Source organism: Anomaloglossus baeobatrachus, chromosome 3 (genome assembly GCF_048569485.1).
Source record: "Anomaloglossus baeobatrachus isolate aAnoBae1 chromosome 3, aAnoBae1.hap1, whole genome shotgun sequence".
Classification (NCBI taxonomy): Eukaryota; Metazoa; Chordata; class Amphibia; order Anura; family Aromobatidae; genus Anomaloglossus; species Anomaloglossus baeobatrachus.
In genome coordinates, this window is record NC_134355.1 from 665,529,397 (window position 1) to 665,553,174 (window position 23,778).

Here is a 23,778-nt window from a genome sequence, read left to right on the forward strand (position 1 = left end):
GGGAAGCGATGTGCTGGGGGTCGCTGGCTGGCACTGTGACTCCTTCATCTGTGCGACCGAGCAGGACGCCGGGCGGTAGCTCCGCCCACAGATGATGCTCAATGAAGGAGAACACACCCTTAAAGGGCCGGCAGCCACAGTTTCCAGTGCCAAGGACTGCTGCCTCCGGACCGACCGCAGGTAAGCCGAGCGGGACCGTGTGTGTGTGTGTGTGTGTGTGTGTGTGTGTGTGTGTGTGTGTGTGTGTGTGTGTGTGTGTGAGTGTGTGTGTGTATGTATGTATGTGTACATGCCGCGGGCAGGAGGGGGCGGAGCGAGCTGAGCGGGGAAGTGTCTGCTTCCTGCACGTAACTAGGATAAACATCGGGTTACTAACCAAAGCGCTTTGCTTGGATACCCGATGTTTATCTTGGTTACCAGCTTGTGGCAGGCTGCCAGCGATGGCTCCTGCACACTGTAGCTGTAAAAAGCCCTGCTTTTTGCTGCTAGAACCGTTCTCGAACGTTTCTAGAACTATCGAGCTTTTGAAAAAAGCTCGAGTTCTAGTTCGATCTAGAACATGGCCCAAAATCACTCGAACCTCGAACTGGAGAACCTCGAACCACGAACCGCGCTCAACTCTACTCTCGAGCCCCATTGAAACCAATGGCAGGCAATCACAAACACATAAAAACACATTATAAATGTACACAGTTAAGAAACATTGCCATTACACTTACAGGTCCCCGCGACGCGTCCTGTACTCTGGCTTTTCCTTCCGATAATCGTTGCGTCCTCCCGGTAACCAGCACTGATGATAGGACCTTCCGTGACGTCAAAAAAAGCATGTGACCAGTCACGTGTCTATTATCTCATTGGCCAGACTGGTCACATGGCTATGACGTTATGCTAGGTCCTGTCATTGCATCTCTCCGGTACGTGGTGATCGTTCCAGCATCTCCGTATACCGGCGAAATGCTCTGGCACATGGTCGGCTTCCCCGTTCTGCTTCCCAGTTTCGTTATTCACCAGCTGTCACAGCCGGTGAATAGCGGAGATCACCGTTGCTATAGCAACCCACCTGTCAGCGGTGATGTCACCGCTTACAGCCTGCAGCTTCTGCTCACTCACTGAGTGAATACACTGCACGGGAACAGCAGTGTTCTTCCTCCCATGCTGCGCTGTCTGATGTAGCAGAGCTGCATTGGTTGAAGGAGAAAGAAGACAGAAGACCATGGATTATGGAGGGACAAGACGGAGTAATAAACATGGAGTCTCTAAGTGTGTCTGTTTATTTATTTCTATTAAAGTATTTTTTCTCTGTGTGGTGTCTTTTTTTTTAACCCTTTATTGGAGATTCTTAATGGCCGGGTCAAACTTGCCTGACATTAAAAATCTCTGACTTAATACTAGCTAGTAAAACAAAGCTAGTATTAACTTATTATTATCCAGCAAGCCACCCGGCTTCAGGGCTGTTGGAAGAGTTGGATACAGCGCCAGATGATGGCGCTCCTATGAAAGCGCCATTTTCTGGGGCGCCTGTGGACTGCAATTCACAGCAGAGGGGCCCAGAAAGCTCAGGCTAACCTGTGCTGCGGATTCCAATCCCCAGCTGCCTAGTTGTACCTGACTGGACACAAAAATGGGGCGAAGCTCATGTCGATTTTTTTTTTTATTATTTCATGAAATTCATGAAATAATTAAAAAAAAAAAGGCTTCCCAAGTTTTTTAGTTCCCAGCTGGGTACAACTAGGCCGCTGGGGGTTGGGGGCAGCCGTAGCTGCCTGCTGTACCTGGCTAGCATACAAAAATATGGCGAAGCCCACGTCTTTTTTTGGTGGGCAAAAAACTCCTGCATACAGTCCTGGATGGAGTATGCTGAGCCTTGTAGTTCTGCTAACATTAAATTGGCGAACCTCGAACATCGCTCATCTCTAGTAGCAATATCTCTCAAATCTACCCCCGTTTCTATGCGTAGCGTGCATCCAGTGCAGAGCATGATAGAAAATGAAATGATGTAGCCAAATACTAAGATGAGTTGAGTTACAGGATTATTGTGTTGAGAAAGCAGAAGAGAGTCTATCCGCCTTTGCCTAGATGCCATCCTGTAACACACAATGTATTACATGTGGGGGTCACACCAGCTCATTTTCTTGGGTTCATCGTGGTTATGTATCTGATAACCTTGTGGCCAATAAAAAATATAGACTGCCTGTGCTCGCAACTAATAATCAAAGTGCCATAAGTGATTTACACTTGAGAAACTGAGGGAACAGCATGTGTCCTTCTTACAGAAATAGTGCTGACATCCCATGCTGAATAGAAGTTGACATTACTCAAGACTAGGGATGAGCGGACTCATGGATGTTTGGGTTTTGCCGAGTTTTGCTGGGACCCAAACTTGACCTTGAACGTCAAAACCTTATGTAAGTCAATGGAGGATCGAAATGATGTTCTTTAAAATGGCTGTAAGGCCCCCTTCAGACGTCAGCGATTCTGGTACTTATGACATTCGTTTTCATACGTACTAGAAACACGGACATACGCAGACCCATTAAAATCAATAGGTCTGCGCACTTATCAGTATTTTCACAAGGACTGTGTGTCCGAATAGAGCACATGCGTGTCCATATGTTCTGCACGGGGACAAGTCAATTTTTCTCCGGCAGCACTGATGTTACACAGACCACACACTTATATGATCTGTGTGACATGTACTGGAGAAAACATCTTTGAAATATAATGATTTTCTATACTCAACTGTCTCCAGCGCTGCTGTCTCCGGCGCTAATGTCACTTGATTCCAGGCCCGCTCATTATGCTTATAAATATTCACTGCACCACGGAGCTGGAAGCAGCAGCACTAGAGACATTATTAGCACCTTGGACAGGCGAGTAAAAGGTTCCTGCCCTCTGTGTGCTATCATGGATAGCACATATTGAAGACTAGTGTGCCAAAAACATGGCACATGGATGGCCCATATGCACCTTCAAAATGGCTGTGCAAAACACAAAGGTTTTTCACAGTTGTGTGATGGAGGTCTAAAATAGTCACAGTAAGTTCTTGGGGGCTCCAAAGGAAGCAAATTGGGAACAATTGCTCCCTCCCTCTTCTCTGCAGCTGTGATATTATTGCAGGATTGGAGCACAGTCGCATGACCCTCGGCTGATGCTTGCAGCAGAGGGTCATTAGCATATCACATCCGATACTCTTGCTTTGGAAGCTATGCACAAGTGGAATTGTGGTCTTACCGTGATATCACAGAGTTGTGTAGGTGAATAATTGCCAGAAGTCCTGGGTATGAATGAACATGCTAGGGCTGCGACAGCAAAAATAGACCCCTAAGAAGACAACGAGTAATGCTGCAAATGTGCCGCCCCCGTGTCAGCAGCCAGGCTGCTCGGATCTGGATCCGCGGTGGCTCGAGGGATCTCCGGACCCGGGGGTTCGGGGTCGTGTGGCCACTTGGAATAAAAGGGGAATATTTACACGGGGGAGTATATTTTAAGTTTGTGACACCACCTGTGGTGTGTGGTAAGGGGGAGTACCACCGCTGCAGTTGTGAGTGCCCGGTGGCGGTGGTGTGGGCAGCCAGATGTTTAACCCCTACACGGGAAGGGGGAATGCCCCGGGACTCGATGAGGGTGACGGGGATGTGCCGTTGGGACGGTAGGGGGTCGTTTGTGTAATCACTCAGTCCGATAACACCGACAACTGTGGTAAACCAAAGTTCTGGACACCGCTGCCACTTGGAGGGAGCACGCCTGGATCCCGTGCCCGTTGGTGTTGCCTGTTAGTCTGTGACCTTTGCCTTGGCACTAGAGTTGAGCGCGGTTCGTGGTTCGTGGTTCTCCAGTTCGCGGCTCGAGTGATTTTGGGGCATGTTCTAGATCGAACTAGAACTCGAGCTTTTTGCAAAAGCTCGGTAGTTCTAGAAACGTTCGAGAACGGTTCTAGCAGCCAAAAAACAGCTAAATCATAGCTTGGTTTCTGCTGTAATAGTGTAAGTCACTCTGTGAATCAAACTATTATCACATTTCAGTGTATAGTGTGCGTGAACAGCGCCTTCAGATCACTGCTGTTTCTATAATGGCGATCGCCATTTTTTTTTTTTTTTTTTCTTGTCTTCCTTCCCTAAGTGCGCGCGTCTTGTGGGGCGGGCCAGCATGTCAGCCAATCCCAGACACACACACAGCTAAGTGGACTTTGAGCCAGAGAAGCAACGGCATGTGTGATAGGATCTGCATGTCACATGTCCCTGCATTATAAAACCGGACATTTTCTTCACGGACGCCATTATCTGCCTTCTGCGTCTTTGGTGTCAGACATCACTGTCGCAGCTCCGTCTTCCTGAGTCCTATAGCCGATACAGCTGTATGCGCTGCATACACAGCGTTAGACAGCTTAGGGAGAGCACTTTATAGCAGTCCTTTTAAGGGCTCCAACCGGCAGGGTCAGAGAGCCATAGGTGACAGGTCCTGCAAACAGCAACAGCGTCTGTGTAGCCCAGGTCAGGGATTTCCTCCCTGCATTTCACCATTAGGAGGGAATAGAAAGGCAGGCTTCCATTCCTCTACCCAGAGCACCACAATCCTGCCACTGTACCCTCTTGTCCTCTGCACACTCCAACTGATAACTAAGCCATTATACTAGCAAACACTCAGTGTACCTAGTGGCATCCTATACGTGGCTATTGGACTTTGCTATAGTCCCACTAGTGCAAAGACATTTGCAGAGCGCGTCTGCCTGCGTTGCACACTACAACTCATTCTAACCAAGCCATTATACTAGCAAACACTCAGTGTACCTAGTGGCATCCTATACGTGGCTATTGGACTTTGCTATAGTCCCACTAGTGCAAAGACATTTGCATAGCGCGTCTGCCTGCATTGCACACTACAACTCATTCTAACCAAGCCATTATACTAGCAAACACTCAGTGTACCTAGTGGCATCCTATACGTGGCTATTGGACTTTGCTATAGTCCCACTAGTGCAAAGACATTTGCAGAGCGCGTCTGCCTGCATTGCACACTACAACTCATTCTAACCAAGCCATTATACTAGCAAACACTCAGTGTACCTAGTGGCATCCTATACGTGGCTATTGGACTTTGCTATAGTCCCACTAGTGCAAAGACATTTGCAGAGCGCGTCTGCCTGCATTGCACACTACAACTCATTCTAACCAAGCCATTATACTAGCAAACACTCAGTGTACCTAGTGGCATCCTATACATGGCTATTGGACTTTGCTATAGTCCCACTAGTGCAAAGACATTTGCAGAGCGCGTCTGCCTGCATTGCACACTCCAACTCATTAAAACCAAGCCATTATACTAGCAAACACTCAGTGTACCTAGTGGCATCCTATACGTGGCTATTGGACTTTGCTATAGTCCCACTAGTGCAAAGACATTTGCATAGCGCGTCTGCCGGCATTGCACACTCAAACTCATTTTAACTAAGCCATTATACTAGCAAACACTCAGTGTACCTAGTGGCATCCTATACGTGGCTATTGGACTTTGCTATAGTCCCACTAGTGCAAAGACATTAGCAGAGCACATCTGCCTGCATTGCACACTACAACTCATTCTAACCAAGCCATTATACTAGCAAACACTCAGTGTACCTAGTGGCATCCTATACGTGGCTATTGGACTTTGCTATAGTCCCACTAGTGCAAAGACATTTGCATAGCGCGTCTGCCTGCATTGCACACTCAAACTCATTTTAACTAAGCCATTATACTAGCAAACACTCAGTGTACCTAGTGGCATCCTATACGTGGCTATTGGACTTTGCTATAGTCCCACTAGTGCAAAGACATTAGCAGAGCACATCTGCCTGCATTGCACACTACAACTCATTCTAACCAAGCCATTATACTAGCAAACACTCAGTGTACCTAGTGGCATCCTATACGTGGCTATTGGACTTTGCTATAGTCCCACTAGTGCAAAGACATTTGCAGAGCGCGTCTGCCTGCATTGCACACTCCAACTCATTAAAACCAAGCCATTATACTAGCAAACACTCAGTGTACCTAGTGGCATCCTATACGTGGCTATTGGACTTTGCTATAGTCCCACTAGTGCAAAGACATTTGCATAGCGCGTCTGCCTGCATTGCACACTCAAACTCATTTTAACTAAGCCATTATACTAGCAAACACTCAGTGTACCTAGTGGCATCCTATACGTGGCTATTGGACTTTGCTATAGTCCCACTAGTGCAAAGACATTAGCAGAGCACATCTGCCTGCATTGCACACTACAACTCATTCTAACCAAGCCATTATACTAGCAAACACTCAGTGTACCTAGTGGCATCCTATACGTGGCTATTGGACTTTGCTATAGTCCCACTAGTGCAAAGACATTTGCATAGCGCGTCTGCCTGCATTGCACACTCAAACTCATTTTAACTAAGCCATTATACTAGCAAACACTCAGTGTACCTAGTGGCATCCTATACGTGGCTATTGGACTTTGCTATAGTCCCACTAGTGCAAAGACATTAGCAGAGCACATCTGCCTGCATTGCACACTACAACTCATTCTAACCAAGCCATTATACTAGCAAACACTCAGTGTACCTAGTGGCATCCTATACGTGGCTATTGGACTTTGCTATAGTCCCACTAGTGCAAAGACATTTGCAGAGCGCGTCTGCCTGCATTGCACACTCCAACTCATTAAAACCAAGCCATTATACTAGCAAACACTCAGTGTACCTAGTGGCATCCTATACGTGGCTATTGGACTTTGCTATAGTCCCACTAGTGCAAAGACATTTGCATAGCGCGTCTGCCTGCATTGCACACTCAAACTCATTTTAACTAAGCCATTATACTAGCAAACACTCAGTGTACCTAGTGGCATCCTATACGTGGCTATTGGACTTTGCTATAGTCCCACTAGTGCAAAGATATTAGCAGAGCACATCTGCCTGCATTGCACACTCCAACTTTTTTAAACTAAGCAATTTTACTAGCAAACACTCAGTGTACCTAGTGGCATCCTAAACGTGGCTATTGGACTTTGCTATAGTCCCACTAGTGCAAAGACATTTGCAGAGCACGTCTGCCTGCATTGCACACTACAACTCATTGTTACTAAGCCATTATACTAGCAAACACTCAGTGTACCTAGTTGTATCCTAAACGTGGCTATTGTACTTTTGTCTATTCACAGTATTGGAACGTTATTTGCAGCACGTCTGCCTGCATTGCACACTCTAACTTTTTTAAACTCAGCCATTTATAGTAGCAAACACTCAGTGTACCTAGTTGTATCCTAAACGTGGCTATTGTACTTTTGTCAATTCACAGTATTGGAACGTTATTTGCAGCACGTCTGCCTGCATTGCACACTCAAACTTTTTTAAACTCAGCCATTTATAGTAGCAAACACTCAGTGTACCTAGTTGTATCCTAAACGTGGCTATTGTACTTTTGTCTATTCACAGTATTGGAACGATATTTGCAGCACGTCTGCCTGCATTGCACACTCTAACTTTTTTAAACTCAGCCATTATACTAGCAAACACTCAGTGTACCTAGTTGTATCCTAAACGTGGCTATTGTACTTTTGTCAATTCACAGTATTGGAACGTTATTTGCAGCACGTCTGCCTGCATTGCACACTCAAACTTTTTTAAACTCAGCCATTTATAGTAGCAAACACTCAGTGTACCTAGTTGTATCCTAAACGTGGCTATTGTACTTTTGTCTATTCACAGTATTGGAACGTTATTTGCAGCACGTCTGCCTGCATTGCACACTCTAACTTTTTTAAACTCAGCCATTATACTAGCAAACACTCACTGTACCTAGTTGTATCCTAAACGTGGCTATTGTACTTTTGTCAATTCACAGTATTGGAACGTTATTTGCAGCACGTCTGCCTGCATTGCACACTCAAACTTTTTTAAACTCAGCCATTATACTAGCAAACACTCACTGTACCTAGTTGTATCCTAAACGTGGCTATTGTACTTTTGTCAATTCACAGTATTGGAACGTTATTTGCAGCACGTCTGCCTGCATTGCACACTCAAACTTTTTTAAACTCAGCCATTATACTAGCAAACACTCACTGTACCTAGTTGTATCCTAAACGTGGCTATTGTACTTTTGTCAATTCACAGTATTGGAACGTTATTTGCAGCACGTCTGCCTGCATTGCACACTCAAACTTTTTTAAACTCAGCCATTTATAGTAGCAAACACTCAGTGTACCTAGTTGTATCCTAAACGTGGCTATTGTACTTTTGTCAATTCACAGTATTGGAACGTTATTTGCAGCACGTCTGCCTGCATTGCACACTCAAACTTTTTTAAACTCAGCCATTATACTAGCAAACACTCACTGTACCTAGTTGTATCCTAAACGTGGCTATTGTACTTTTGTCTATTCACACTACTGCAAATCTATGTGCAGCACCTCTGCATGACAACCTCGTGCTCTGTTTTTAATAAGCTATAATGATAGCACAAAATACTGCCATTTTGTGGCATCATAGAACTGGCTGTTGTATTCCATTAGTGCCCCACTGGTGACAAGCTATTTCTAGCACCTCTACATCACACCCTCATGCACATTTAGCTACGCTAATGTTATAGCAAACTCATGGAATTCATTGCTGCATTTCATAATTCGGAGGGATAGAAAGTCAGGCTTCCTTTAGCTTTTCCTTCTGTTCATAGACAGCATCTCCAAGACAAATTTCCCCTCCACGTCTAAGTGTGGAGAGGCAGCTAGTGCGCATGCGTGTGCCGATGTACCCCAGCTGCAGCATAATTACAGTGTTTCGCCTAGTGAGTATGCTCAGCCTGACTGTGCCATTCCTGACGCTAAGTCTTCATTTCGGGATACAGCGCATGCTCCCACACTAAGTGTGAAAAGCCTCTTTGCACAGGTGCTTGCATTCTGTGCCGGGTCTAAGTCCTGTTTTGTGCCTAGACACCATGCTAAAGCTGATAGTCTTTTTTCAGAGACTGTATTTCATGCTACTGAGCATGCTCAGGCACTTCCTGCATCAGAGACTAGGTCCGGTAATGAACTCTTTGGCCCTGGCCCTGATGTGGGGGTCCCATATAGACCACAGGGCATCAGGTGTCCTCCCAAATGGCTTGCAGAGGCCCACACCTATGACTTGTCACCGCATTATTGATGGTCAGACGATGACTGGTGAGGTGTTTGGGTCATGGCAGCCATGAGGTCATCATTGAAGTTGCGTTTCCAAATAGGACGCTAGTTATGCCACTCATGACGTGTCACTCTGCTTTTGTCTCCAGGAGGTGCATTGTGGTTCACCCTGGTTTGGGGCGGACCCAGGTTATAAAAGGGGCTGGAGCCAACAAGGAGGTGCGCAGTCTTCTATTATGCTCCGAAAGAGCACACCTCCATGTGTTGAACCCATTGCGGCTTTAGGCCAGAGGTAGGCAGGGATAGGGTGGTGGATGCAGGCCACCACCACAGTTGGTAACGCAGAACGGTTAAGACCAGCTCCTGTCCTAACAGTCCTGCTTGTGCAGCCCAGTGGCATTAACAGGCCTGCTGCTGCTGATGCGCCTGCTGTCCACAGGTGTGGCCCCTACGCACACGGTCAGCGTACTCAATGGCCCCTGTGTTGTTAACAGGGAGTTCCTGGGCTGGGTGGGCATGTGGACCCTGTGACGCTAACAGGGCTCACAGTCTCCAGATCCGAATGGCGTCTAACTCGGTTCAGGCTACTATTAGTTTCATAGCCACACAGCTCTGTATCCTCCACCAAACCTTCAAGTTGCCAACCTCTCCTTTTCCAACTGGGAGCACGGTGGACACTGACTGCTGAAGGTGATATATACCTTTCTCTTTCTTTTCTTATTAATTTTTGTTATATAGCGGTCACAGATTATATACCACTTTATCCAAATCTGCCAGTCCCACTGTAACAGATGTTGTTTCTTCAGCAAATGTTACAGTTGTTTAACCACCAAATCCACGGACCAAAATTTTTTTCCCCTTTCCAACACACCTGTTCCCCTTTCCAACAGCATCTGTCCTTTTTCAACTCATTTTGGGATATGACCAAAAGTGCAACTGTGCAGGGACACCGTACTCAACGCCATCTCAGCACAGCAGCCATCCCTCGGTCCCTCCGATGTGGACAAGTAAAAGACCATTTCCTCCTATCCATGACAAAGTGTTGAGATTCACTCTGTGCAGCACTGGTGTTTAGTGGAAAAGTAGATCTAAGATTGCGTACCACATTCTGCAGATACTCCTGTATACGTGCGTCTATTTCTATGGCAGGAATTAGTTCGCCAAATTTTGTCTTGTACCGGGGATCTAACAGTGTGGCAACCCAGTATTCAGGATTACTTCAAATTCATACAATCCGAGGGTCATGTAGGTAGTGCAGCAAGAAGGCGCTCATGTGTCTTGTGCATCCAGGAGGACCAAGTCCTTGGTGTGTTGGTGGCAGAGAGGTGAGAATCGTGCATCCTTCCTCTGCCCTCTACCCACAACCTCGCACAACCGAAATGTGAGCAAGCTCTCACTCATCTGCTGAGTCTTCCATGCCCATCGCCAGTTCGTCCTCCATTTCTTCATGGGCTCCTGCACTTTCATCAACACTTTTTGCTGATACTATGCGCCCTTGTTAATCCCTCTCCCTCACCATGACTGCCGCATAGGTGCCGCTGACCATCTGGACCTCGTAGATCTTGTTATCCCTTCCGCATATGACTCCTCCTGTACTTCCTCCCCTTCCTCTTGTCCCAACACCTGACTCCGAATAATAATTACAGTGTGCTCCATCATGTAGATGACCAGAATTGTCACGCTGAGAATGACATTGCCAGTGCTAAACATCTTCGTCGACATTTCAAAACTGTGTAGCAGGGTGCATAGGTCCTTGATCTGACACCACTCCAGCAGCGTGATCTGCACCACCTCTGGATCAACTTATCCCAGGCTATATGTCTTACCGTATTTCAGCAGGGCTCTGCGGTGCTGCCACACACGCTGCAACATGTGCAGATTCCAATTCCTGCGTGTCGGAACATCGCATTTCCGGCGTTTAACTGCCAGACCCTAAGACTTCCGGAGTGATGAAAGTTGTTGAGCTGCTGTGTGCGCACGATGGAAGTGAGCACATAGCGAGCGTGCCCGCTGCACAAGGCCATGTAGGCCGTGATGGTGTTTTAAAAATTGCTGGAGAATTCGGATCAACACGTGAGCCATAAAAGGCACGTGTGTCACATTGCCCTGAGGATGGCCCGCAGCCAGGTTTGCATCATTGCCGCACACGGCTGTTAAGTCACCAACGGAGTCCGCTCCGTCAATTTGTACTCCGGTCGCCAGGTGACAACGTGTTCCTTTCATGAATAGTGCTGATGATGGGAGAGTAGTCGATGCCAGCGGCGCAGGTGGACGCAGGTTATGCTCACCCACTGGGCTGCATTACCTTGACAGATGCAGAATCTCTGGCTGAATGTAGCTGGTGGGTATCTCACAGATGAAATACCATCATTCAGCTACAACCAATGGGAAGACACCACACCCTTTTTTATGCCCATCCTGTCTGCAGACCACTGCCAGACATAGCTATGAACCTCTGGTTAATTTTACCCCCAGTTCAGTTTTATGATTTTGTGTGCTTGTTACCTGACTACTTTTCCTGCTTGCTGTTTATGTACCTTGTTGGCCGATACGCATTTCACCTCTGCTTGTTTTCTGATTAAGTCCTGGCCGTCCCATTCTGTTCCTGTTCCTCAATTAATGTTTTGACCCTGCCTGACTACTATTCTCTGTAATAGCGGTGTGACTCACATTTCCCATACATTTCAAAGTAAAACTTTGACCGCCTGATGGCATTGAGCTCTGCTGCCAGCATAGTAAGGAGGTGTGTGGTAGTCCTTGTGCGCAGTTGCAAGGAAGGGTGGCCTGACCACACAGGGTTTGCGCAAAGGTAGAGGACCCACACGAGGTTGAAGAGGCAGAAGCAGTGTATTAACTTCTACATACAGAACAAGGATTGAAACAACTCGTGGGGACGGCAAGACTTGTACAGCAGACCCTTCTCCATCTCTCACCATAGTTTGCCAGTGCCCAGTCAGTGACATGTAATGACCCTGTCTATGCTTACTGGTCCAAGTATCTGTGTTGAAATGCACCCTGTCGCACACAGATTTTCTCAAGGAAGTGGTGATGTTGTGTGCGACATGCCGGTGTAGCGCGGGCATGCTTTTCTTGGAGAAGCAGTGGTGATTGGGCATCTGGTACTGGGGCACAGCGACAGACATAAGGTCTGTAAAATCCTGTGTGTCCACTACGCGTAAAGGCAGCATTTCGGTAGCCAACAGCTTACAGAGGGATAGAGTCAACCACTTAGCTTTGTCATGGGTCGCAGTAAGTGGCCTTTTATTTGACCACATCTGAGGGACAGAGATCTGGCTGCTGTCTGTAGACGGTGTTGAGTAGGGTGTCCCTGGAAAAATGCAGGTTTGTGAGAAAAGTGCAGGCGGAGACATGATGTTGGCTTCATCTTGCCTTCAGATCTGTTCATCTTGTATCATTTTTAAAAAACACAGCAAGCAAGGGTTACTCCAAGCGGAGTCTCCCTTTTTTTCCAAAAATTGGGCCCCACACAGACACCTTATCAGTGGCAGCACTTGTGCCCTAGTTGCAAACAGGATGTTTTGATTTGCATCAAGCACATTCCAAATCCACAAGCATTTACTCTCCCCAGGATGACACAGGGGTAGTAAATTCCTTCTGGATCCATGACTTGTTCATTTTGATGAACGTCAGTCTGTCCACATTGTCACTGGACAGACGCGTGCGCTTATCTGTCAGCACACACCCAGCAGCACTGAAGACACGTTCAGAGACAACGCTGGCAGCTGGACACGACAAAATCTTCGAGGCGTAACTGGAGAGCTCTTGACATTTTTCTAGATTTGAAGCACAAAAGGAGCAAGGCTCCATTTGCAAAGTCATTGCATCGATGTTCATTTGGAGATACTCCTGTATCATCCTCTCCATCCGTTGACTATGTGTCAGACTTGTTGTCTCTGGTGGCCTTGCAAAGGAGGGTCTAAAAAAATTATGAAAAGATTCCATAAAATTGCTGTTACCAGCACCAGATACGGTCCTACTGGTACGGGTAGACTGTTGAAGATGACGAGGCCGTCCCATGTTTGTCAAGTTACAACTGGGAGAATCACTCCCTTCACCTGCACGGTTGTTTGGTGGAAAAGCCGAGCTAAGATCGAGTAACAGCTTCTGCTGATACTCCTGCATACGTGCGTCCCTTTCTATGGGTGGAATTATGTCTCAAAATTTGGACTTGTCCCGGGGATCTAATAGTGTGGCAAGCCAGTAGTCATCATCACTTCTAATTTTGACAATACGAGGGTCATGTTGGAGGTAGTGCAACAAGAAGGCACTCATGTGTCTTGCGCAGCCATGCGCACCAAGTCCACGCTGTGTTTGTGGCATAGAGGTGCTAACCGTTCTTTCTTCCTCTGTCATCTCCCCCCAACCTCTTTCAACTGAAATTTGACCAAGGTCCCCCTCATCTGCTGAGTCTTCCATGTCCATGGACAGTTCGTCCTCCATATCTTCATGTCCTCCTGCACCTTCCTCAACATCTCACCTGCTACCATGCGCCCTTGTTGATCCCTGTCCCCCATGGTCCCATGCCTGCCGCGTTGGTGATGATGAACGTCTGGACCTTGGTGATGTTGTTGTGTCTTGCGCATATGAATCCTCCTGTAGTTCCTCCCCTTCCTGTTGTCCCACCCCCTGACTACGAATAGTGTTTAGCGTGTGCTCCAGCATGTAAATGACTGTAATCGTCATGCTGATAATGGCATTGTCAGCGCTAAACATATTCGTCGCCATGTCGAAACTGTGCAGAAGGGTGCATAGGTCCTTGATCTGAGATCACTCCATCAGGGTGATCTGCCCCACTTCTGCATCTCGTTGGCCCAGGCTATACATCATGACGTATTGCACCAGGGCTCGCCGGTGCTGCCACAGTCGCTGTAACATGTGGAGAGTTGAATTCCAGCGTGTCGCCACATCGCATTTCAGGCGATGAACCGGCAGGCCGAAAGACTTCTGGAGCGATGCAAGTCGCTCAGGTGCGGCGGTTGAACGGCGGAAGTGAGCACTGCAGACAGTTTCCGTGCCCTGGTCAGAAGGCCATCTAGGCCGGGATAGTGTGTTAAAAATTGCTGGACAACAAGGTTAAACACGTGAGCCATACAAGGCACGTGTGTCACCTTGCCCAGGCGAAGGGCCGCACCCAGGTTTGCAGCATTGTCGCACACGGCCTTACCAGGCTGCAGGTTGAGTGGAGACAACCATTTATCAAAATCAGTCTCCAGAGCTGCCCACAACTCAGTCGCTGTGTGACTCCTATTTCAAAGACATGTCAAGCTAAAGACCGCCTGATGCCGTTGCGCTCTGCTACCAGCATAGTAATGAGGGGTGCGTGATTCCTTCTGCGCAGTGAGAACGCTGGTGGCCTGACCAGGCAGGCTTGGGGCGGAGGTGGAGGACCCAGATGAGGTGGAGGATGCAGAAGCAGTGGCGGAACTTGGACAGACAGAGGATTGACACACAAGTCGTGGGGACGGCAAGACTTGTGCAGCAGACCCTTCACCATCTATCACCATAGTTACCCAGTGGCCAGTCAGCGACATGTAACGTCCCTGTCCATGCTTACTGGTCCAAGTATCGGTGGTGAAATGCACCCGTTCACACACAGAGTTTCTCAAGGAAGCGGTGATGTTGTGTGCGACATGCTGGTGTAGCGCGGGCACACCTTTCTTAGAGAAGTAGTGGCGACTAGGCATCTGGTACTGGGGCACAGCGACAGACATAAGGTCTCTAAAATCCTGTGTGTCCACTAGGCGGAAAGGCAGCATTTCTGTAGTCAACAGCTTACAGAGGGATAGAGTCAACCTCTTCGCTTTGTCATGGGTCGCAGGAAGTGGCCTTTTATTTGACCACATCTGAGGGACAGAGATCTGGCTGCTGTGTGTAGACGGTGTTGAGTCGGGTGTCCCTGGAAAAATGCAGCTTTGTGAGGAAAGTGCAGGCGGAGACATGATGTTGCCTTCATCCAAAGTTGGTGCTATCGATGTCTGAGAGAGCTGTACACACTCACTTGTTTCCCCTTCCAAACCAACTGACGACCTACCAAGCAAACTGCCTGTTGCGGTTACAGTGGTGGAAGTTGTGGGTGGAAAAACAGGTGTGACAGCTGTCCCCACAGTCCTAGAAGATGACGAGCGCGCGGATGCACTGGAAGGGGCAGGCGGTGGATGGTTCGCTCCGCTAGGCCGCATTGCAGCACGGTGAGCTTCCCATCGGGCCATATGATATTTATTCATGTGACGATTCATGGAAGAAGTTGTCAAACTGCTGAGGTTTTGACCTCTACTAAGAGAACCATGACAAATTTTACAGATCACATAATTTGGGCGATCTTTTTCTATGTCAAAAAAGGACCTGGCTAGGCAAGGCTTAGAGGCCATGCGACCTGTTGATCCACCCCGAATAATGCTCAGAGGCAGAGTGGTGGCTGAGGATGCAGTTGTAGACGTGCTACCAGTGCTCCGACTGTGTCCAGGAAGGCGCCAGGTTACTTCGACGTCGGTTGCATCCTCCTCCACCGCCTCTGTTGACCTCCTCGAGTGTCTGACTGTGGGTTGACAGTAGGTGTGATCTAGAACTTAATCATCAATTGTTGTGTTTGCACTCCCCTACCCCTCAGACCGAGTTTCTTCTTGCCCTGACCGAATATTTAAGTTGTCATCCCAATCGGGTATCTGCGTCTCATCTTCATCAGTATGTTCCTCATTGCCTATAACCACAGTTGTTGGAAAGGCAGCATTTTGGTAGCCAACAGTTTGCATATGATGAAAGTCAACCTCCAAGCCATTTCATGCCCTTCTAAAAGCATGTAAAACACAGCGAGGGGACTCCAACCACAGTCTCCCTCGTTGCCACTAACTGGGCCACACACACCCCACTTGACTGGCATCGGTTGAGCCCCCTTTTGAAAAAGAAAAAGATGCTTTGCATGAAGCACTCTCAAAAATACGCGTGCCTTTCCCGTCCCCTGGCTGACCCAGGGGAAGAAAAGTCCTCTGAGAGCCATGACTTGTTCATCTTGGTTCTTTTAGAGACACAGCGAGGGGACTCCAACCACAGTCTCCCTCGTTGCCACTAACTGGGCCACACACACCCCACTTGACTGGCATCGGTTGAGCCCCCTTTTGAAAAAGAAAAAGATGCTTTGCATGAAGCACTCTCAAAAATACGCGTGCCTTTCCCGTCCCCTGGCTGACCCAGGGGAAGAAAAGTCCTCTGAGAGCCATGACTTGTTCATCTTGGTTCTTTTAGAGACACAGCGAGGGGACTCCAACCACAGTCTCCCTCGTTGCCACTAACTGGGCCACACACACCCCACTTGACTGGCATCGGTTGAGCCCCCTTTTGAAAAAGAAAAAGATGCTTTGCATGAAGCACTCTCAAAAATACGCGTGCCTTTCCCGTCCCCTGGCTGACCCAGGGGAAGAAAAGTCCTCTGAGAGCCATGACTTGTTCATCTTGGTTCTTTTAGAGACACAGCGAGGGGACTCCAACCACAGTCTCCCTCGTTGCCACTAACTGGGCCACACACACCCCACTTGACTGGCATCGGTTGAGCCCCCTTTTGAAAAAGAAAAAGATGCTTTGCATGAAGCACTCTCAAAAATACGCGTGCCTTTCCCGTCCCCTGGCTGACCCAGGGGAAGAAAAGTCCTCTGAGAGCCATGACTTGTTCATCTTGGTTCTTTTAGAGACACAGCGAGAGGACTCCAACCACAGTCTCCCTCGTTGCCACTAACTGGGCCACACACACCCCACTTGACTGGCATCGGTTGACCCCCCCTTTTGACAAAGAAAAAGATGCTTTGCATGAAGCACTCTCAAAAATACGCGTGCCTTTCCCGTCCCCTGGCTGACCCAGGGGAAGAAAAGTCCTCTGAGAGCCATGACTTGTTCATCTTGGTTCTTTTAGAGACACAGCGAGGGGACTCCAACCACAGTCTCCCTCGTTGCCACTAACTGGGCCACACACACCCCACTTGACTGGCATCGGTTGAGCCCCCTTTTGAAAAAGAAAAAGATGCTTTGCATGAAGCACTCTCAAAAATACGCGTGCCTTTCCCGTCCCCTGGCTGACCCAGGGGAAGAAAAGTCCTCTGAGAGCCATGACTTGTTCATCTTGGTTCTTTTAGAGACACAGCGAGGGGACTCCAACCACAGTCTCCCTCGTTGCCACTAACTGGGCCACACACACCCCACTTGACTGGCATCGGTTGAGCCCCCTTTTGAAAAAGAAAAAGATGCTTTGCATGAAGCACTCTCAAAAATACGCGTGCCTTTCCCGTCCCCTGGCTGACCCAGGGGAAGAAAAGTCCTCTGAGAGCCATGACTTGTTCATCTTGGTTCTTTTAGAGACACAGCGAGGGGACTCCAACCACAGTCTCCCTCGTTGCCACTAACTGGGCCACACACACCCCACTTGACTGGCATCGGTTGAGCCCCCTTTTGAAAAAGAAAAAGATGCTTTGCATGAAGCACTCTCAAAAATACGCGTGCCTTTCCCGTCCCCTGGCTGACCCAGGGGAAGAAAAGTCCTCTGAGAGCCATGACTTGTTCATCTTGGTTCTTTTAGAGACACAGCGAGGGGACTCCAACCACAGTCTCCCTCGTTGCCACTAACTGGGCCACACACACCCCACTTGACTGGCATCGGTTGACCCCCCCTTTTGACAAAGAAAAAGATGCTTTGCATGAAGCACTCTCAAAAATACGCGTGCCTTTCCCGTCCCCTGGCTGACCCAGGGGAAGAAAAGTCCTCTGAGAGCCATGACTTGTTCATCTTGGTTCTTTTAGAGACACAGCGAGGGGACTCCAACCACAGTCTCCCTCGTTGCCACTAACTGGGCCACACACACCCCACTTGACTGGCATCGGTTGACCCCCCCTTTTGACAAAGAAAAAGATGCTTTGCATGAAGCACTCTCAAAAATACGCGTGCCTTTCCCGTCCCCTGGCTGACCCAGGGGAAGAAAAGTCCTCTGAGAGCCATGACTTGTTCATCTTGGTTCTTTTAGAGACACAGCGAGGGGACTCCAACCACAGTCTCCCTCGTTGCCACTAACTGGGCCACACACACCCCACTTGACTGGCATCGGTTGAGCCCCCTTTTGAAAAAGAAAAAGATGCTTTGCATGAAGCACTCTCAAAAATACGCGTGCCTTTCCCGTCCCCTGGCTGACCCAGGGGAAGAAAAGTCCTCTGAGAGCCATGACTTGTTCATCTTGGTTCTTTTAGAGACACAGCGAGGGGACTCCAACCACAGTCTCCCTCGTTGCCACTAACTGGGCCACACACACCCCACTTGACTGGCATCGGTTGAGCCCCCTTTTGAAAAAGAAAAAGATGCTTTGCATGAAGCACTCTCAAAAATACGCGTGCCTTTCCCGTCCCCTGGCTGACCCAGGGGAAGAAAAGTCCTCTGAGAGCCATGACTTGTTCATCTTGGTTCTTTTAGAGACACAGCGAGGGGACTCCAACCACAGTCTCCCTCGTTGCCACTAACTGGGCCACACACACCCCACTTGACTGGCATCGGTTGAGCCCCCTTTTGAAAAAGAAAAAGATGCTTTGCATGAAGCACTCTCAAAAATACGCGTGCCTTTCCCGTCCCCTGGCTGACCCAGGGGAAGAAAAGTCCTCTGAGAGCCATGACTTGTTCATCTTGGTTCTTTTAGAGACACAGCGAGGGGACTCCAACCACAGTCTCCCTCGTTGCCACTAACTGGGCCACACACACCCCACTTGACTGGCATCGGTTGACCCCCCCTTTTGACAAAGAAAAAGATGCTTTGCATGAAGCACTCTCAAAAATACGCGTGCCTTTCCCGTCCCCTGGCTGACCCAGGGGAAGAAAAGTCCTCTGAGAGCCATGACTTGTTCATCTTGGTTCTTTTAGAGACACAGCGAGGGGACTCCAACCACAGTCTCCCTCGTTGCCACTAACTGGGCCACACACACCCCACTTGACTGGCATCGGTTGACCCCCCCTTTTGACAAAGAAAAAGATGCTTTGCATGAAGCACTCTCAAAAATACGCGTGCCTTTCCCGTCCCCTGGCTGACCCAGGGGAAGAAAAGTCCTCTGAGAGCCATGACTTGTTCATCTTGGTTCTTTTAGAGACACAGCGAGGGGACTCCAACCACAGTCTCCCTCGTTGCCACTAACTGGGCCACACACACCCCACTTGACTGGCATCGGTTGAGCCCCCTTTTGAAAAAGAAAAAGATGCTTTGCATGAAGCACTCTCAAAAATACGCGTGCCTTTCCCGTCCCCTGGCTGACCCAGGGGAAGAAAAGTCCTCTGAGAGCCATGACTTGTTCATCTTGGTTCTTTTAGAGACACAGCGAGGGGACTCCAACCACAGTCTCCCTCGTTGCCACTAACTGGGCCACACACACCCCACTTGACTGGCATCGGTTGAGCCCCCTTTTGAAAAAGAAAAAGATGCTTTGCATGAAGCACTCTCAAAAATACGCGTGCCTTTCCCGTCCCCTGGCTGACCCAGGGGAAGAAAAGTCCTCTGAGAGCCATGACTTGTTCATCTTGGTTCTTTTAGAGACACAGCGAGGGGACTCCAACCACAGTCTCCCTCGTTGCCACTAACTGGGCCACACACACCCCACTTGACTGGCATCGGTTGACCCCCCCTTTTGACAAAGAAAAAGATGCTTTGCATGAAGCACTCTCAAAAATACGCGTGCCTTTCCCGTCCCCTGGCTGACCCAGGGGAAGAAAAGTCCTCTGAGAGCCATGACTTGTTCATCTTGGTTCTTTTAGAGACACAGCGAGGGGACTCCAACCACAGTCTCCCTCGTTGCCACTAACTGGGCCACACACACCCCACTTGACTGGCATCGGTTGACCCCCCCTTTTGACAAAGAAAAAGATGCTTTGCATGAAGCACTCTCAAAAATACGCGTGCCTTTCCCGTCCCCTGGCTGACCCAGGGGAAGAAAAGTCCTCTGAGAGCCATGACTTGTTCATCTTGGTTCTTTTAGAGACACAGCGAGGGGACTCCAACCACAGTCTCCCTCGTTGCCACTAACTGGGCCACACACACCCCACTTGACTGGCATCGGTTGAGCCCCCTTTTGAAAAAGAAAAAGATGCTTTGCATGAAGCACTCTCAAAAATACGCGTGCCTTTCCCGTCCCCTGGCTGACCCAGGGGAAGAAAAGTCCTCTGAGAGCCATGACTTGTTCATCTTGGTTCTTTTAGAGACACAGCGAGGGGACTCCAACCACAGTCTCCCTCGTTGCCACTAACTGGGCCACACACACCCCACTTGACTGGCATCGGTTGAGCCCCCCTTTTGACAAAGAAAAAGATGCTTTGCATGAAGCACTCTCAAAAATACGCGTGCCTTTCGCCTCCCCTGGCTGACCCAGGGGAAGAAAAGTCCTCTGAGAGCCAGGTCCACATTGTCAGTGGACAGACACGTGTGCTTATCTGCCAGCAGACCCCCAGCAGCACTGAAGACAGGTTCCGAGAGAACGCTGGCTGCAGGACACGACAAGATCCTCAAGGCGTACGTGGCGAGCTCAGGCAATTTATCCAGATTGGAAGCCTAAAATGAGCAGGGCTCAAGTTGCACAATAATGGAATCGATGTTTCTTTGCATATACTCATATATCTGTGTGTCTCCCTCTTTTTCCTTGTCCAGCTGTTTTGTTTTCACATGAGTATATGTCCTTGTCACTTTCCCATGTGTTTGTGTTATGTTGTGAGTTGTTTGTCACCTTTTGGACACCTTTCAGGGTGTTTTCTAGGTGTTTTACTGTGTTTGTGATTGCCTGCCATTGTTTCCTATGGGCTCGAGTTCGGTTCGTCGAACGTTCGACGAGCCGAACTCGAGCCAGACCCCCCGTTCGGCGAACCGCCTCGAGCCGAACCGGGACCGGTTCGCTCATCTCTACTTGGCACCTCTTTCTCGCTTTGATCCCTTCAGTGTGAAACTGGTCGGGTCCCGCTCTCAAGTATCTCTAACTGGGTGAGCTTGCTTCTCCCCACGGCAGTCCAGTTCCAATGTCCCAGATCCCGTTAACCCGCCACCCAAACAACCTGAACCCCTGGAAACCTATGATGGGTTCGTGACCAGGTTAAGGTCCTGGGCGTTGTGTTGGACGACTCTGGTGGGCACAGGAGATGCAACTATATACAATACACTAGTTCGTGTTAGTCACGCCAGTTCAGTGACCGTGGTCCATATTTATTATATATAAAAACTTTAACAGAGTATATGTACCGGTGTACATACTTTAGCAATTTTCTAGAAAATCTGGTAATTTTCACTCTGTTCATTAAACTTGTTAATTAAGCACTTATTTTACTAACGTTTCTATATGAAAAATAATAAACTATGGAAAACAACAAATGAAAACACCGATACCTAACAATTCTTTGGCATAGTTTAACTACTGGCATTTTTAACACTTTTCTCTGTACTGCTCACTGGGAGGCTGGCAGTCAACTGCGACAGCTGGCACAACTTGCTCATTCACCGTAGCGAGCCGTTTCACATCTAGGGCGTACCAGCCTCGCTCGCTCCAGTGCCGCGCGTAAGTGACCACCTCCCCTGGCTCCAGATTACGACCCGGGTGATTCCTTGGGAGATGCTGCTCGATATCTCTTTGAACTACAAACACCTCTTCAGTGAGACTTGCTTCCCAGAGGAAACCCCATCCCTTCTCAGGGTTGAAGCACGAGGTCCCTTCGCTGCAGCCCCCGAACACAAAAGGTGGCTTTTCTCAAATTTTCTTTCTCCCTCTGCGCACAGGCAACAATCTCCCGCTGCCATTGGTCTGGAGTTGTCTCCGCTGGTGTCAGCTTTCGCTGGTGGTGTCGTTCCCAGTAGGGGGCATGAGCGTCCGGCTTCAGCTCCTTAGCTGGCTCTGGTTTCAACTGAACTCTTGCGGCCCCAACAGCCGTCGGGATGCCGCGCGGTAGTGGAACCGGGAGATCTTTTGGTTCCACTTCCGCCTTGGTAGGTTGAAAAACCAACTGCTCCGAAGCCAGGGTTGCAGGGTGCGGGTGCTCTGCCTCTGAGTACAGGCCCAGTGATGTGGCCGGGTCTGGTCTGTCCAGTGTCTGGATGACCGCTGACATGACCGGGATGAGGATCTGAACCGGGGTTTCTGCAGCTGGAGCTTGACTCAAAGACACCAAATGTTCTGCTGCCGGGGTTGATGTGGGTAGCTTGGCATCGGCTGAGGACGGGGTAGGTGACGGTGAAGGGCTTGCCGCAAACGGGGGTGGTCCGGATTCCTCAGCCGTTGTAGCCAGATTTGGGCAATCAGTAGGGACTGGGTAACCACTTACCCTCTCTTCACGTGGGATTTTAGCATGGAATGCAATCAGATTTCACCCTGTAATCCACATCTACATTTCAAAGTCTGAACATCTTGAAATCCAATAAAGACGTACGAGTTGCTTCCCTACACTTTCATTGTGTAGTTCTGTCCCCCTTCCTGGGCCACTTCTTGGTAAACATGGGGGCACCCTGATATATATTTCCTACATTCTGGTATATTTGTCCCCATCATGGCCCCATCCTGGTAAATATACCTCATCCTGGTAAATGTCCTCCATCCTGGTAAATGTACCTTATTCTGGCATGTTCCCCCATGCTGGCAAATGTACCCCATCCTGGCACATTGCCCATCCTTGTAAATATTCCCCCATCCCGGCATGTACCCCATTCCTGGTAAATGTCCTCCGTCCTGGTAAATGTTCCCAATCCTGGTTAATTTACCTCCTTCCTGGTAACTGTTCCCCCATCCAGGTAAATGTCCCCCTTCCTAGCATGTACCCCTTCCTGGTAAATGTTCCCCTTCCTGGCAAATGTTCCCCTTCCTGGCAAATGTACCCTATCGTGGCATGTTTCCTCCATCCTGGCATGCATGTTTCCTCCATCCTGGCATGCATGTTTCCTCCATCCTGGCATGCATGTATCCTCCATCCTGGCATGCATTGTTCCCCATCCTGGCATGCATGTCCCCCCACCATACTGGCATGTGCGTTCCCCCTCCCCCACCCCACGCTGCCATGTGCGTTCCCCCTCCCCCACCCCACGCTGCCATGTGCGTTCCTCCACCCCCATTTACGCTGCCATGTGCATTCCCCCACCCCACGCTGCCATGTGCGTTCCTCCACCCCCACCCCACGCTACCATGTGCATTCTTCCACCCCACCCTTCCATGTGCATTCCCCCACCCCCACCCCAAGCTGCCATGTGCGTTCCTCCACCCCCACCCCACGCTACCATGTGCGTTCCTCCACCCCCACCCCACGCTGCCATGTGCGTTCCTCCACCCCCACCCCACGCTGCCATGTGCGTTCCCCCACCCCACACTGCCATGTGCGTTCCTCCACCCCCACACCATGCTGCCATGTGCATTCCCCCACCCCACGCTGCCATGTGCGTTCCTCCACCCCCACCCCACGCTGCCATGTGCGTTCCTCCACCCCCACCCCACACTGCCATGTACGTTCCCCCACCCCACGCTGCCATGTGCGTTCCTCCACCCCCACCCCATGCTGCCATGTGCGTTCCCCCACCCCCACCCCCCGCTGCCATGTGCGTTCCCCCACCCCCACCCCACGCTGCCATGTGTGTTCCTCCACCCCCACCCCAC